At 39.0% G+C, this 16,324-nt stretch overlaps 1 long non-coding RNA gene across 1 annotated transcript; it reads right to left on the reverse strand.

Annotated features, from left to right (window-relative positions):
- On the reverse strand, nucleotides 877-16,019 carry LOC107608628. Its single transcript, XR_001612945.2, has 3 exons — nucleotides 15,933-16,019; nucleotides 7,255-7,257; nucleotides 877-887 (listed from the first exon to the last, which is right to left on the reverse strand). It is a non-coding gene; the product is annotated as an uncharacterized LOC107608628 (long non-coding RNA).

Genomic DNA, 16,324 nt, shown 5'->3' on the forward strand with positions numbered 1-16,324 from the left:
GAAATAAACTCAGAAACACGTTGGATTTGGGCTTGGGCAGGTCAAAAATTGCCCCCAGTATTTTGCCTTTAAATGGGTCACGTGCGAGTAACGGCGCGTACGCTCCATGTGTGCGTGCGCGTCACTTGGCTATTTTTCTCATCCGCGCATACGTGCCATGTACGCGTACGCATTGCCATGCGATGCCACTTCTGTGGGCGCGCGCCTTGTACACTTCCGCGCCCATTGAAGTATTCCCAATCTTTGTTTCTTCATGCGTTCTCCACTTTGTATGCTTTTCTCCTCATTTCTTCCATCCAATACTTGCCTTATGAACCTGAGATCACTCAACAAACACATCAAGGCATCGAATGGAATTAAAATGAACTAAAATCACCAATTTAAGGGCCTAAAAAGCATTATTTCACATTTAAGCATAATTTAGGGGAGAATTACAAAACCATGCTATTTCATTGAATAAATGTGGAAAAAGGTGATAGAATCCCCTGAAATAAGCACAAGATAAACCACAAAATTGGGGTTTATCACCTTGCAATCAAACTTTGAACATACCATAATGAACCTAGGATGATGTTTCCAACCACTAACTCCCTTTTGCTCTTAAAGCCACAAAGAGCTCTAAGTTGCCCATCCGTCTCAAGCGAACCATATTCAAGTGGGATAATAAAGCATAGAGATGAGAGATTTACCCACTTGAATGAAAGAATGGATGAGAACTTAGGAAGGGGGACTTCCCCACACTTTGACAATGCAAGGTCTTCTCCCTTGTGGTCTTCTTTAAATTCCTTCACCTCTTGACAAACATCTTCATTTTCAATTCCTTGTTCACCAACCTCTTCTTCACATTCCTCATTGCTTAAGTCAAGTGTTGGAGGTTGTTCATTGGCCTCCTCAACATCAAATTTACAACAAAATAGGGATGATTCAACAATCTTCAACGAAACATCGGTTGTTGCAGAATCATCTTCAATAACAAGACTTGTCACTTGCTCAACTTCTTCCAATCCTTCACCACTTAACATATGCCTTGGAGGTTGCACATCCTCCTTAACATCACTTTCTAGTCCAATGGAAGAAGGCTCAATAAGATCATCAAGGGGATTGATCAATATGGACAAAAAATCACTAATGATGGAATCCACTTCTTGATCAATTTCCCTCAACTCTCTATCCACTTGCTTAACATCAATGACCTCAACTTCCTCTTCTTAACGCAAATCATGCTTTAGTTCCTCTTCTTCCCCCTAAAGCACCAAATTCACTCCCTCACTATGCTCCTTGGTTGCTTCTCCACATTCAACAATGGGAGTGCCTTGATCGCATAGGCTTAGTCAGGAGGAGACCATGTTGCAAACGGCTTCCGCCATGGTGGCAAGCACGGCTTCTGACTTTATGAACTCCTTTTGTGTCTCTTCTTGCCTTTGGGGGTAAGAGCTAATATCTCTTTGTTGTGCTAGCTTGAAGGCATGGAAAGACTCATCCATTAGTGGTGATATGGGAAGAGAGGGTTCTTGGGAGTATTGGTGTTAGAATTATGGTGGTTCCACGTATGGTTCATATTGCATATAAGGTGGTTGGTATGGTGGATAAGGATTGGGGTCATATAGAGGTGTTTGGTGATAAGGGACATGACGAGTGGCAGAAGTTAGACCAATTAAGAGATTATAATATAATAGAATAGCGTTGCGAGTATAGCTCTTAACCAGCAAAAATCCGCCTCATCGATTTGGAAAGGTTGTCACAAAAAGTTTAGAAGAAAAATACTAGGAGTTTGAGTCCCAGGTCGTCTCCCAACGAGTTGCTAGAAATGATGCTAATTTATTAATGAGAAGTTTCCAAGAGAATTTGAGAGTTGAATAATGAGCAATTAAATAATTGTAAATTAAAGCAATAAAAATTAAAGGAGATTTGTAATATTCTAAATAAAAAGCCTTGACTGGGGGAATGATTAATCGGAAGTTCTATCCTTGTTGGGATCTCTTAAGTGTAGTATCAAAAAAGATTGTTGTTTTCACTTAGTTAACCCTTACTAAATAAAGGAAAGTCAAGTGATTGAGCTAGCTCTTATTCACAAATCCTAGTCCTCTCCCTTGGGAAGGTCTAGCGTTAGTAAATACAGAACTAGCCAACAACTTCTAGTTTAATCATCACTTAAGCCTTCCAACTCATGTGTCTCCTTTTAATTAACCCCAATGTAAAGTAGGGGATCTACTCCATTGACATGAATATAACGCTTGTAGAAATATAAAAAGAAGACATGATGAATTGAATAAAATAAAGCTTTGAAAATTTATTAAAGATAAAAGTAATCCTTTTTCACTAACAATCCATGAAAATAATCCAATTACCTCTCTAAACAAGAATTAAGAATATGGAATAAATAAAAGAGTAAGTAAGGAAACATACTAGAATAGTATCTTCAACGGAGGTAATAACTCTTCAGTGTCCAAAAGCAAAAGCAATAAACTTGGAATGTAAAGAGAAACTAGAGGAAGAGTAATTCTCTCTCTAGATTCATATCTAAAAACCTAAAAACTATCCTAATGAGAATATATGAATGTGTATATCTGTGTCTCGAGTCTCTGCATGTTCCCTAGCTTTATTCTGTGTTTCTGGGCCGAAAACTGGGTCAAAACGTGGCCCGAAATCACCCTCAGCATTTTTTGTTAATTTTGCAGATCGCGCAGGTCACGCGTACGCGTCGGTCACGCGTGCGGGTCATCTGGCGAATTTCCTTGTCATGCGTACGCGTCGTCCATGCGAGTGCGTCATCTTGCAGAACTCCATTCCACGCGTCCGCGTCAGGCACGCGCACACGTCGCTGCAATTTCCTCATTTCCGCGCGCTCGCGTGAGCCATTCGCGCGCGTCGGTGCTCGCTGGTCATCTCCTTAGTTTCTTGTGTTCTTTCCATTTTTGCAAGCTTCCTCTGCATTTTCTAAGCCATTCCTGCCCTATAAATCCTGAAACACTTAACACATGGATCACAGCATCGAATGGTATAAAGGAGAATTAAAATATACTAATTAAAGATCTCTAGGAAGCAAGTTTTCAATCATAAAACAATACTAGGAAGGGATTATAAAATCATGCAAATCATATGAATAAGTGGGTGAAGACATGATAAAAACCACTCAATTAAACACAAGATAAATCATAAAATAGTAGTTCATCAACCTTCCCACACTTAAACATTAGCATGTCCTCATGCTTAGCTTAAGGAGATAAAGTAAATGAGTAGGGAAAAGTGAGACTCATGCAATGCAATGCAACATATGTATATGAATGCAACTATATGCTAAGATGAGTTTGGCTACTTGGTTAAAAGTAAATAAGTTCTTCAAGACAAATTTAAATCAAATATCACTAATTAAAATTTATACAGTAAAAACAAGCAAACTTGTAAGAAGACAGCTCATGAAAGCAGGGAACATAGAATTAAGCATTGAACCCTCAGTAATGGTGTATATGCACTCTAGTCACTCTAGTGTATAGGGTAATCACTCTGCTCTTCTCTAATCATACTTTCTAAACCTTGTTCTTCACCAAACCAATCAAAAAGTATTTAATGTACCAATGCAAACATCATGAGGTCTTTTCAAGGTTGTAATGGGGCCAAGGTAAAGGTGAGGGTATATATATGGCTAAGTGAGCTATAAATTGAATCCTTGATTAACCTAAGCTCTTACCTATACATATACTCCTTATATTTTTAGATTCATGCCTAGCTACCCAAAGTTTTCCCACTTTTGTATTACATATTAATGCGTCAACTTTTCTTTTAACTTTGTATCACACATGCATTAATTTTTTCATTAAACTTAACATTGGGGTAATTTTGTCCCCTTATTCATTTATTTAATCACTTAATTACTTGAATATTTTTTGATTTTTTTTGAAGAATAAAAATAAACATAACATTGCCAATGCACATGGATTTTTAATTTTTCTAGTTTCACATGAGTAGGTACCCAAATTCCCAATATTTTATCATGACACATTCCCTTATTAACCCATGTTCCCACAATTTTCCCACACTTAATTGACACACAATTTCTATCTTAAGCTAACCAAAGATTCAATTTGGGGTATTACTTGTTTTTCCGCTTAAGGCTAGTAATTTGGTAAAATATAGAACAAAGGGGATTTAAAAAGGCTCAAAGTGGCTAGCAAAGGTAAATGGAAGGGTATGCTATTTGGGATAAGTGAGTTAATAATCAATTAATGGCCTCAATCATATGCATGCATATAATATATTAAACATTGGACATATAGGATGGAACAAAATAAAGATTACAATCATAGAGAAGCAAACACACAAAAATAAAAATTTTTTTATGGTTAAATAGTGTAACCATGTAATTAACCTCAAATCTCACTGGGTTGTGTGTTCTTAGCTTTAAACTATGTTCCAAATACAACTTCCAAACAAGTTTTAAAGAAAAGTTTTTATTTAAATTAGTGAAATTTTCAAAAATAGGGTCTTAAAAAGAAACTTATTGTTTTTCAACTAAATAGAACATGCATGCAATTACCTATTACTATGCTATCTATCCTATCTTAATAAAAGAAAAATAACTTATTTATTTATTGGTATTATGAAAGAGAAATTACCTCCGGAAGTCAGGTACTGACCGACCTCCCCACACTTAAAGCTTGGCACCATCCTCGGTGCCATCAGTCAGGAACAAAGGGGGGCTGGTAGTAGCGTCTCCACAATCGGGACCGTCATGGCTCCCTGTACTGGTAAATAAAGTGGAATCCGGGGTGTCTGGGTTTTCTTCAGGTGGGTGGTTACCAACAAGTAGCTCATTGAGGTATGTAAATCGGCGCTTGTTACGGCGCTCTCTTCGCTTTCCTTGTCGGTCAAGCCGGTCCAATTTCTCAATTATCTGATGGAGTAGTTGGTTTGTTGAAGGTGCTTATGATGTTGTAGGAGAAGGGATATCTTCCGCTGGTTCTGTGCTCTAGTTGATAGTGGCTGTTGGAGGTTTGATATACTTTCCGTTAGGGACATATTGATCATCCCGTGGAAGCAGGGCCTTGGTGTCCCTAGCTCTGTAGGAGACTCCGACTACTGAGACTAGATCTAAAACCAAGGCGGGAAAAGGTAGGTTACCTGTAATCTGTACGTGTCCCATAGCATGCCGAATGTGTCTACGTAAATTGAGGTGCTGGTCTGTAAGGATACACCAGAGTAAAACAGCCATGTTTGTAGTGAAGGAGGACTCGTGAGTGCTCAGAAAGACGTAATGGGACATGATCTGTGCCCATACTTGAGCCTCCAAGGTGAGTGCTGAAGCCAATATGCTCTTAGGTCAAGATCGATGGTATCCATAGATCCATTTGCTGCCAGGTTGTGCTATAACTCTAAGAACTGTGTCCCAGTCAAATTGGTGTGTCTGGCGCTTGAAAAAGGCTTTTTGGAATGCGTCCAATCCTTCTGGAGCGGGGGAAGATCTAAAGCTCGTTGAATGGCCTCTTTAATTCCTTAGTTGCCGCCTTGTTGATTGTATCCTTGATTCGGGCGGTCATAGAAGTTATGAGTAGCTGCCACAGTGTTGTCTTCTTGTTGGAGTTGTGGGTATTCATCAGTATAATGACTATAATCAGCACATATTCCATGTACTCTTTGTGGGACTAGCTTTTGGCTTTAGTGTAGTGGGGGAGGTTGAGGTTGTTGTTGTTGGTTCAACTGCATTTGCTTCAGTAGGTTGGTCATTTCACATATACTCTGTGTAAGAGCAGTAGTTTCACTGCTAGAGGAAACCACTGCAACAGCTTTTGAGTGGCTGTTCCTGTGCCTGTGATTTCTGGTAGACTCAGCTAAGTCGCTGATTAGTTGCCATGCTTCATCTACGGTCTTGTACTTCTTCAGAGAACCATTACTAGCACCATCTAGTGTAGTTTTATCCCTAGACTTCATGCCTTGAGTGAAGTAACTGATCAACAGTAACCTATCAATCATGTTATGGAGGCATGCATCTAGAAGGTTCTTAAAGCGCTCCCAGTACTCATAAAGAGTTTCTGATTCTCCTTGAACAATGTAGGAGATATATTTCTTCAGTCTGTTTGTAACTTCAGCTGGAAAGTATTTTTCCAAAAATTCTCTTCTTAGCGTATCCCAGTTGGTAATAGTTGCTTTAGGTTGGGAGTAGTACCACTCCCTTGCCTTTCCCTCAAGAGAAAATGGGAAGGCGGTAAACAAAATAGAAGTTTCATTTGCACCATGATGCCTTACAGTAGAACAGGCTATCTGGAAATCCCTAAGGTGCTTGATAGGCTCCTGAGCATGTAAGCCATGAAACTTGGGCATCAAGTAGATCAATGCAGTCTTCAGCTCAAAATCTGCAGCCAGAGTTGGATGATGCACTTGATACGGCTGCAGTGTAAAATCTGGGGCACCAGCTTCCTGGAGAGTAATGCTCCTAGGTGCTGCCATGTTATCTGCATGTGAATCAACTGAATCAGTAGTAAAAGAGCTTGTTTCTCTCTCAGATGGCGGTTCAAATTTACCTTCAGATGAGACTGGTGAATCGATAACAATCACTTCACCACCCTCTGAGGCTAACCTGCACCGAGCTCGCCTAATTCGTGAAAGACTTCTTTCAATTTCAGGATCAAATGCTGCTAAGCTCGGATTAGACAGTGAACGCGTCATTCAATGAAAGAAACATATAGCTCATGGTAATAAAATAAAAATAAAATATGCAATTAAAATTAAAAATATGTACACTAATTAATAATTTAGCACACAATTGCAACTCCACGGCAATGGCGCCAGAAATTGACGAGCGGCAGAAGTTAGACCAATTAAGAGATTATAATATAATAGAATAGCGTTACGAGTATAGCTCTTAACCAGTAAAAATCCGCCTCATCAATTTAGAAAGGTTGTCACAAAAAGTTTAGAATGAAAATACTAGGAGTATGAGTCCCAGGTCGTCTCCCAACGAGTTGCTAGAAAGGATGCTAATTTATTAATCAGGAGTTTCCTGAGAATTTGAGAGTTGAATAATGAGCAATTAAAGAATTGTAAATTAAAGAAATAAAAATTAAAGGAGATTTATAATATTCTAAATAAAAAGCCTTGACTGGGGGAATGATTAATCGGAAGTTCTATCCTTGTTGGGATCTCTTAAGTGTAGTATCAAAAAAGGTTGTTATTTTCACTTAGTTAACCCTTACTAAATAAAGGAAAGTCAAGTGATTGAGCTAGCTCTTATTCGCAAATCCTAGTCCTCTCCCTTGGGACGGTCTAGCGTTAGTAAATATAGAACTAGCCAACAACTTCCAGTTTAATCATCACTTAAGCCTTCCAACTCAAGTGTCTCCTTTTAATCAACCCCCATGTCAAGTAGGGGATCTACTCCATTGACATGAATATAACGCTTGTAGAAATATAAAAAGAAGACATGATGAATTGAATAAAATAAAGCTTTGAAAATTAATTAAACGTAAAAGTAATCCTTTTTACTAACAATCCATGAAAATAATCCAATTTCCACTCTAAACAAGAATTAAGAATATGGAATAAATAAAAGAGTAAGTAAGGAAACAAACTAGAATAGTAACTTCAACGGAGGTAATGACTCTTCAGTTATAGGGACTTGCTTCTGACGGACATAGACAGACTGCATGGTTGGCCTGTGAAAATTGGAGTAAAATTCAACTACCCATGAAAGGTTAACCTACCGTGGCTGTCTCTGTAGGAATCCCCATTGTCTTTGTTCAATTCGGGGCTCAACAAATTCAGCAATTTTGGTTGGGAGGATGAGAAGGTATTCATTATTATAGTTCCTTTCAGCCAAGATGGGGAACATCTGCTCACAATAGCGGTCAGTGAACCGCGCAGTGTCCTTTGCTGGAAAGGCTTTCTCTTTTTCATCAACTTTGATGATCCTCTTGATTCTTTTTGTTAAGGGCTTTACTGCTGTTGAAGATGGCTCTGTAGCTAGTGCTCTTTTTGTTCCTTTCCTTGCTAATTGTTTGGGAGTAGCTTTCTCTTTACCCTTCTTGGTGGCCATCGTGAAAAGGAAAAAAGTAAGTAACTTTAAAACTAAGGGTTAGTGCAAGGAAGAGGATGGTACAAGTGATAATCAATGCACGGTAAAGAAGGATGTCGTTATCACATGGTCGCGAATCCATGTGAAAAGTTCATCAATGGAAATATAGCAAGTGCATTTTGTGGCAATAAGATGCAAGATGTTTATTGGCATACTAGCAAAGGAATGAGTAGCATAGATCAAGCATTAATTACCCAATTTGATTATCAAGTCTGTTAAACTAACAACCTGTTTGTATTAACAATTATATTCAATAAATAAAATATAAAAAGGGGTTTTGTGAAAAAGAGGCATTAGAGTAAGAGAATAGAATAATTTAAAAATGCGTAATGCTATACGGGCTTTTTCACAAACACTTAGCATGCATGGTAAATGTGTTATTAAAAGTGTTAAATTTGAACATGCAAACAACCCTTAAGAAGTAATATTAGTTGTCAAACAACTCCTTAATGATCCATAAGCAAAATATAGAAGAAAACAATCACCCAAATAAATTTCTAACACCAATTAAAATAAAGTAAAAAGAAAAAGAAAACATAGATAATGAAAGTAAAAGGGAAAGAAGAAGAAAACATAAATAAAAATAATAATGAAAAGGTAAAAAGGGGAAGAAGAAAAGAAAATAACCTTGATAATGGATGTGAAAAAGAAGGGGGAAGAAGGTAAAAAGTGAGAAGGAATAAGGAAGAAAGAAAGGAAGAGGAAAGAAATAAGAAGGGAGAAGGAAAAATTAAGATTGGGGAAGAAAAGATAAGATATCTGGCGCTGATCTGGATAAACTGTGCGTCGCACGTGACGCGGATGCGTGGTTCACGCGGTCACGTGATTGGCGTTATTTTCAGATGACGCGGACGCGTGGGTCACGCGTTCGTGTGAAGTGAACTGTTCCATTGGCGCGAGTGCAGCCTCGCGTACGCACAACTCTCTGTTTCGTTCGCGTGTTGCAAAAATTTTGGGTGACACGTGCGTGTGGGTGACGCGCACGCGTGAATGGCCTCTTTTTGAAAAATGATGCGGCCGCGTGGGGCACGCGTTCGCGTGATAGGACTTGTGCTTCCAGCATCATTCCAGCCCCACTCCATCATAACTCTCTGCCATATACCTCTTTACGTCGATTTTTGGCAAGGTCACGCGTGCGCATGGGCGACGCGCACGCGTGGGAGGCTGATTTTGCAAATGACACGGACGTGTAGGGCACGCGTTTGCGTGGGCATGCTTGTGCCTAAGGCACGCCTCCAGCCACGCTCCCGCGTGAATCTCTGCCTCTTTTCTTCTTGGTTTGAAAGCACGTATGATGTGGATGCGTCGGCGACGCTTGCACGTCGCGTGCATTTTTCTTTATGTATGCAGAATGCAAATGCAAATGCATGCTATATACAGAGATTATGAGAAGAGTCATTAACAAAAGCTAAATAGAATAAAGTAAAATAAAACTAAGACTGAAATGGAACGATCATACCATGGTGGGTTGTCTCCCACCTAGCACTTTTCTTTTTCGTCCTTAAGTTGGACGTTCTTCAGGCTCATTCTGCTTCTGTTGGTGGGTCTTCCAAGAGGAAAACCTCTAGCTCTTAGTGATCCTTCATCTTCTCACCATGATAAAGCTTTAGGCGGTGTCCATTGACCTTCATGAATTTAGAACTAGAAGGATGACGCAGGTGAAAAACTCCGTATGGCTCTGCCTTTTCTACTCTGTAGGGACCTTTCTATCTTGATCTCAGTTTGCCTGGCAAGAATCTCAGTCTGGAGTTATAAAGAAGAACTAACTCCCCTGGTCTGAATTCTCTCCTTTTTATGTGCTTGTCATGGATAGCCTTCATTTTCTCGTTGTATCGCCTGGAGTTGTCATAGGCTTCTAGGCGAAGGTTCTCTAGTTCTGCTAGTTGTAGCTTCTTTTCAGCACCAGCTTCTTCAAAATTCATGTTACACTCCCTCACAGGACAGAAAGCCTTATGTTCCACCTCTACTAGAAGGTGGCAAGCCTTTTCGTACACTAAGAGGAAGGGGCTCATCCCAATGGGTGTTTTGCAGGCTGTTCTATATGCCCAGAGTGCATCTTTCCTATGAGGCTTTACTATCTTCTCTAGAATGTGTTTAATCTCCCTGTTAGACACTTCTGCTTGTCCATTGGTTTAGGGATGATAAGCTGTTGCTACTTTATGAACAATCACATGCTTCTTCAGTAATCCTATTAGTCTCTTGTTACAAAAGTGAGTACCTTGATCACTCACGATTGCTCGTGGTGATCCAAAGCGGCAAATAATATGGTTTCTAACAAAGGAAACAATGTTGTTAGCATCATCAGTATGAGTAGGAATGGCTCCCGCCCATTTAAAAACATAATCTACATCTAACAGTATATAAAGGTAACCATTACAGTTTGGAAAATGGACCCATGAAGTCAATGCCCCAAACATAAAAAATTTCACAAAAAAGCATAATCTGTTGAGGCATCTCATCCCTCTTGGATATATTACCAAACCTTTGGCATGGGGAACAAGATTTACAAAATTCAGCAGCATCTTTAAAAAGAGTAGGCCACCAGAATCCACAGTCTAAAATTTTTCTAGCTGTTCTTTGAGGGCCAAAATGTCCTCCACACTCAAAAGACTGGCAGGCCTCTAAAATGGACTGGAATTCTGATTGGGGCACACATATTCTAGTTACCTGGTCAGCACCACACCTCCATAAATATGGGTCATCCCATATATAATATTTAGACTCACTTTTCAGCTTGTCCCTTTGATGCTTAGTAAAATTGGGAAGGAAAGTATGGCTAACTAGATAATTAGCTATAGGTGCATACTAAGGAACTACTTCGGATACTGCTTGCAAACTATCAAATGGAAAAGTATCATTGATAGGAGTGGAGTCATCCTTAATGTGTTCAAGGCGACTCAAGTGGTCTGCCACTAAATTCTGGTTACTACTCCTATCCTTAATTTCTAAATGAAATTCTTGCAGCAATAGTATCCAACGTATCAACCTTGGTTTGGACTTTTTTTTAGCTAATAAATACCTTAGAGCTGCATGGTTCGAGTACACTACCACTTTAGTACCAAGTAAATAGGCTTGGAATTTATCCAGAGCAAAAATAATAGCTAGACGCTCTTTTTTAGTAGTAGTGTAATTAGACTGAGCAACATCTAAGGTCTTAGATGCATAAGCAATTACGAAGGGGTCCTTACCTTCGCGCTGAGCCAGCGCCGCTCCTACTGCATGGTTGGAGGCATCACACATAATCTCAAATGGCTGGCTCCAGTCTGGTCCTCTCACAATTGGAGCTTGAGTCAGGGCGATCTTTAGCTTATCAAATGCTTGCATGCAATCCTCACTGAACTCGAACTTAGTATCTTTCTGCAACATTCTGGATAAAGGTAATGCTACCTTATTGAAGTCCTTAATGAATCTCCTGTAAAAACCTGCATGGCCAAGGAATGAACGGACTTTCCTCATGTAGGAGGGGTAAGGTAAACTAGAAAGGACATCCACCTTTGCTGGATCTACAGAAATACCCGTATTAGAAACAACATGTCCTAGAACAATCCCTTGTTTTACCATAAAGTGACACTTTTCAAAATTCAATACAAGGTTTGAACTAACACACCTGTCTAATACTCTAGCTAAACTATCCAAGAAAAGGTTAAATAAATCACCATAAACGCTAAAATCATCCATAAATACTTCCATACAGTTCTCAATAAGATCTAAAAAGATACTCATCATGCATCTTTAGAAAGTAGCCGGTGCATTACATAAGCCAAAAGGCATCCTTTTGTATGCATACGTTCCAAAGGGACATGTAAAAGTAGTCTTCTCCTGATCTTTAGGAGCTATATGAATTTGAAAATAGCCTGTATAACCATCTAAAAAAACAGTAATGGGATTTACCTGACAGGTGATCTAGCATCTGGCAAGGAGTAGTGATCCTTGCGAATAGCTTGGCTGAGACGCTATAGTCAATACAAACTCTCCATGAATTCTGCACTCTAGTTGTCAGGAGCTCTCCATGCTCATTCTTTACTGTTTTGACTCCAGACTTCTTGGGCACCACTTGTACTGGACTAACCCATTCACTGTCTGAGATGGGGTAAATGATATCTGCTTCAAGTAGCCTGGTCACTTCTTTCTTGACAACTTCTATGATGGTAGGATTCAATCTTCTTTGGGGTTGACGGACGGGTTTTGATTCTTCTTTTAAATATATTCTGTGCTCACAAACTTGAGGGCTAATGCCTACTATATCCGCCAAGCTCCATCCAATTACTCTCTCATGTTTTCTCAGCACACTGAGCAGTTGCTCCTCTTGTTGAGAAGTGAGTTCCCTTACAATGATAACTGGGAACTTCTGATTATCCTAAAGGTAAGCATACTTGAGGTGTGGAGGAAGGGGCTTCAATTCCAATTTCTACTCTTGGCTATGCTCTGGATCGTCCAGGGCTAGTGATAATGGCAAAGCGTCTTCATTATGTTTAGAAGGTGTCCCCACACTTAGACCTTGCTCCATGTGTTTCTCTTCTACTTCTTCTTGGTGAACTTCAGCTACAGTTTCATCAATGATGTCGCACTGGAAGATAGAATGATCTTCTGGAGGGTGCTTCATAGCTTCATTTAAACTGAAACTCACTGTTCTGCCATCCATCTCAAAGGAGTAAGTTCTTGAGAATGCATCCAGCTTGAATTTCGAAGTCTTCAGGAATGGTCTTCCAAGCAGCATTGATTATGGTCTTCTTGAGTCATTAAGGGGCATTTCCAGAATATAGAATTCAATGGAAAATGTGTAACGACCCAACTTCCAATACGTCATGATCGTACCAAAAGTAAGGCGTTACTAACCTGTTTTCCTTATTAACTATTTAATATTGAGCCTTTAGTTCGATATCGTGTTTCAGTTTTAGTAGAAAATGCCAGAAAATTTTGTTTTTATTAATTAAAATCATATATCAAGCATCACCAAATAGTAATAATCATATAATTATTAGTAAATATTATACAAACAAATTCAAATGTAACTTAGATACAACTCCTATCCCTCTTTATAAAATAAAATCTTAAGCAACAAAGGTGAGGGAATTCTATGAAAGCAACTCAATTCAAAAACTTAACTCATAAATAAGGTCTAACAATCGCCCGCAGCTTCAAACTGAGTCTTCAAACTTGTATCACTGAAAGGGTGGAAGATTTTAGGGTGAGAACAAACCACACGTTCTCAGTAGGGAATAGGAATGCCGTAAAAGTAATGATTAACATGCAAATAATTAACATACTCAAGGAAACTATATTTTTATCAAACCTTTTTGAAAATACTTTTAGTTTTACTTTAGCTAATTAATTACCTCCTTCAAAATCTCTAAACTCAAACAAGTTCTAAATATGAAACTAGTCACATTAACAATCTATCAATCACATAATTAATTCTCAATCAAAACATCAATTCTTAATCAATTTAATACATTCACAAACTAATAGTACAAGCAAGAGATTCAGTCCAACATACAAACAAGTCACAGCAAGACAAACAGCACAATCACAGGGAAGTACAATGAGCAAACCCAATCAAATGCAAATGCGCAAACAAGGATGATGCATGTCTAGCCCTAGTGCAGGTACAGTTCTCACTAACTGACGTATGCATCATATCCTCTGTAAGCAAACTCTGCCTTACAGGTGGCGGCATTCTAGCCGTGTATGAAGTCATATTCTCTGTAAGCAATCCTTGCCTTACAGGTGCGGCATTCTAGCCGTGTATGAATTAATATCCTCTGCAAGTGATCCCAGGTTATCAGTTGCAGGTACAGCTCTCAATAGCTGTGTAACACTGGAAAACGTTCTGTGGTCGTACCACTATCTATCTGACTGCCTTCATTCAGCAGATTATCACATAATCATTCTCAGAAGTTGCCATAGCGCAACAAATAAACATCTCTTGGGTTGCCTCAAGCAACAAATGACCTTTCAACAGGTCCGCTGCTTTTTATTCTCTTTTATAATCATAAATACGCAAGCGGGACAAAACCCACGTCCTTGCCAACAATTTCATAAACTGAATACCTTTTCTCAAAAGAATCAGTGTAATTATCATCATAAGTTATCATTCTCATTATTCATCTCCAGTTACATATCCTTATACAATATCTTTCTTTTTCTTTCTTCAATTATACCATACAAACTTTACATCTTTCACTTTTACAATATCTTGGCTCAAACCATTCCTCTTTACCATTCGGATTCAAATATTATAAAATTCACCAAACTCCTGAAAAGTAATCCTTTATTTCAAGCCCAAAACGTAACTCTTTTCATATTAAATCAATCTTGAAATATAGTTTCTTTCTTAAATAATTTAATTTTGAAACATAAACCTTTCTTTGGTAAATCGAAATTAAAATAGAATAATTCTTTTCTTTTCTAAATAAAACTCAAGTAATATAATTTTCCAAATTCAAAGCTTCTAAAATAACTTTTCAAATGAAACCTCATATTTTAATAAAATTTCGACAGCACCTCCCCTAAAACTCAGACTTAGCCACCCTTACAGGTTCCCTCTTTCTCCACAAATCACCAGCCCTTTTCTCAACAATTTTCAAATGGGCAATTCTCAGTCAATCAGACATTCACAATTCATAATAATTAACAAGTCAATCATACTCCACAATTCCAACTAATCCATCAAACCAACTCCAATCTCATCAATTCATATTTACTTGTCACATATCATAGAATCCTTTCAAAATTAAACTCAATCAACTAGTAATCCCCAAAATCAGCCTTTCATAATTCAAAGTCATTTACTTGTTAACAAAGTAACTATTTTAGTTTAGAAGTCATATTTCAAGAGAATAATTCGGTAATCAAACTTCAATCTTTTAACAGTTCTCAAGCATAACTCTAATTAATCACGAATCAACATTAACAAGCATCAAAACCAATTTCAACCAGTCACAAGTCAACTTCACAGCCATTCCAACATATCATATTACTAAAATCAACATCAAAACGCTTATTCTCAATAATCAAAATACAGCCACAACTCAGACCATCATCACAATAATCCCAAACCAAACACAAATCCAACTCAGTTCATCAATTATCAATACGACAACTCTTCAATAGTTAGCTCATCAAATTTCAATTTAACAAGTATTATCAAATGAATCACCATTCACAGCCACTTTTCAACCAATTCAGCAATATCACATAGGTCAGAATTTTCAACAAATCCATCAAAATCAGAAAAACCAATATCAGTCACAGTATTAACCAAAATTAACCTTGTCAAATCAATTACACATAATAACAAAAACCCAGTGACATTCTTAGCCATAACCTAAACTCAATGAACTAATTGAAACACCAGAATATCATCACAATATCAGACTTAATCCAAATTTCACAACCTCAAACCAAACTTATTCCTATCAATTAATCATATTTATGAATTATTTGCAACTACTCACTAAACCTCATTGGCATTCATAAGTTAAAACTATTAATTTTGAAATAAATCCCCTACCTCGATGTCGAAACTCACGAAGATCGCCAAGCACAGCAGTTCCCAGCACCAGTTCCCATGGCAACATCAGCAACAAGGAAAACGGCATCCTCCCATTTCTGGTTTATGATTCCAGTGGCAGTAGTGAGATTCTCAAAACAGGATAGAATCAGAATGAGTGACAAAAACCTCTGAGCAGTTCCAGCGAGCTGCATTGGTAGTTCTCTGACGGCCAGAACGACTACAACAGCAACAGACAGCTTAATGGCGGCAATGCATTCTCATCAAATTCCATAAACCAGAAGCAGAGGCAGAACAGCATATTCTTCCCTTGATTCTCGTGGCGCTCCTTTTCTCTGTACACATAGTGACAACGGCTTCCTCTGGTGGCAGCTCGGACGGTGAACTCCACCCACGGCGACGACGACACTCTCTTCCACAAACCTTGGTGGCAGCGGCGAACTCAAATGGTGGCAGTGGCGATGGCCGTTCCGACGGAGGCGACGCGACGGCAGCTACCAGACACAGCGCCTTCTCCCTCCCGATCTGGTTCGCGCTCGTCTATCCCTCTCTCCCCTGGCAACGGCGAAGATGGCATGGCTGTAGCGGCTGCGCGACGCGACGGGGACTGGGCGGCTCCTCTAGCATCGCGTTTTCTCCCTCCTTCTCTCGGATATAGAGGCGCGACTCATGGCTCCGTGGACGGGACGACCATGGCGGCACGGATTGGGTAGCAGCATCAACACGGCCTCCTTCTTCTCTTCACT

This window comes from Arachis ipaensis, chromosome B07 (genome assembly GCF_000816755.2).
Source record: "Arachis ipaensis cultivar K30076 chromosome B07, Araip1.1, whole genome shotgun sequence".
NCBI lineage: Eukaryota > Viridiplantae > Streptophyta > Magnoliopsida > Fabales > Fabaceae > Arachis > Arachis ipaensis.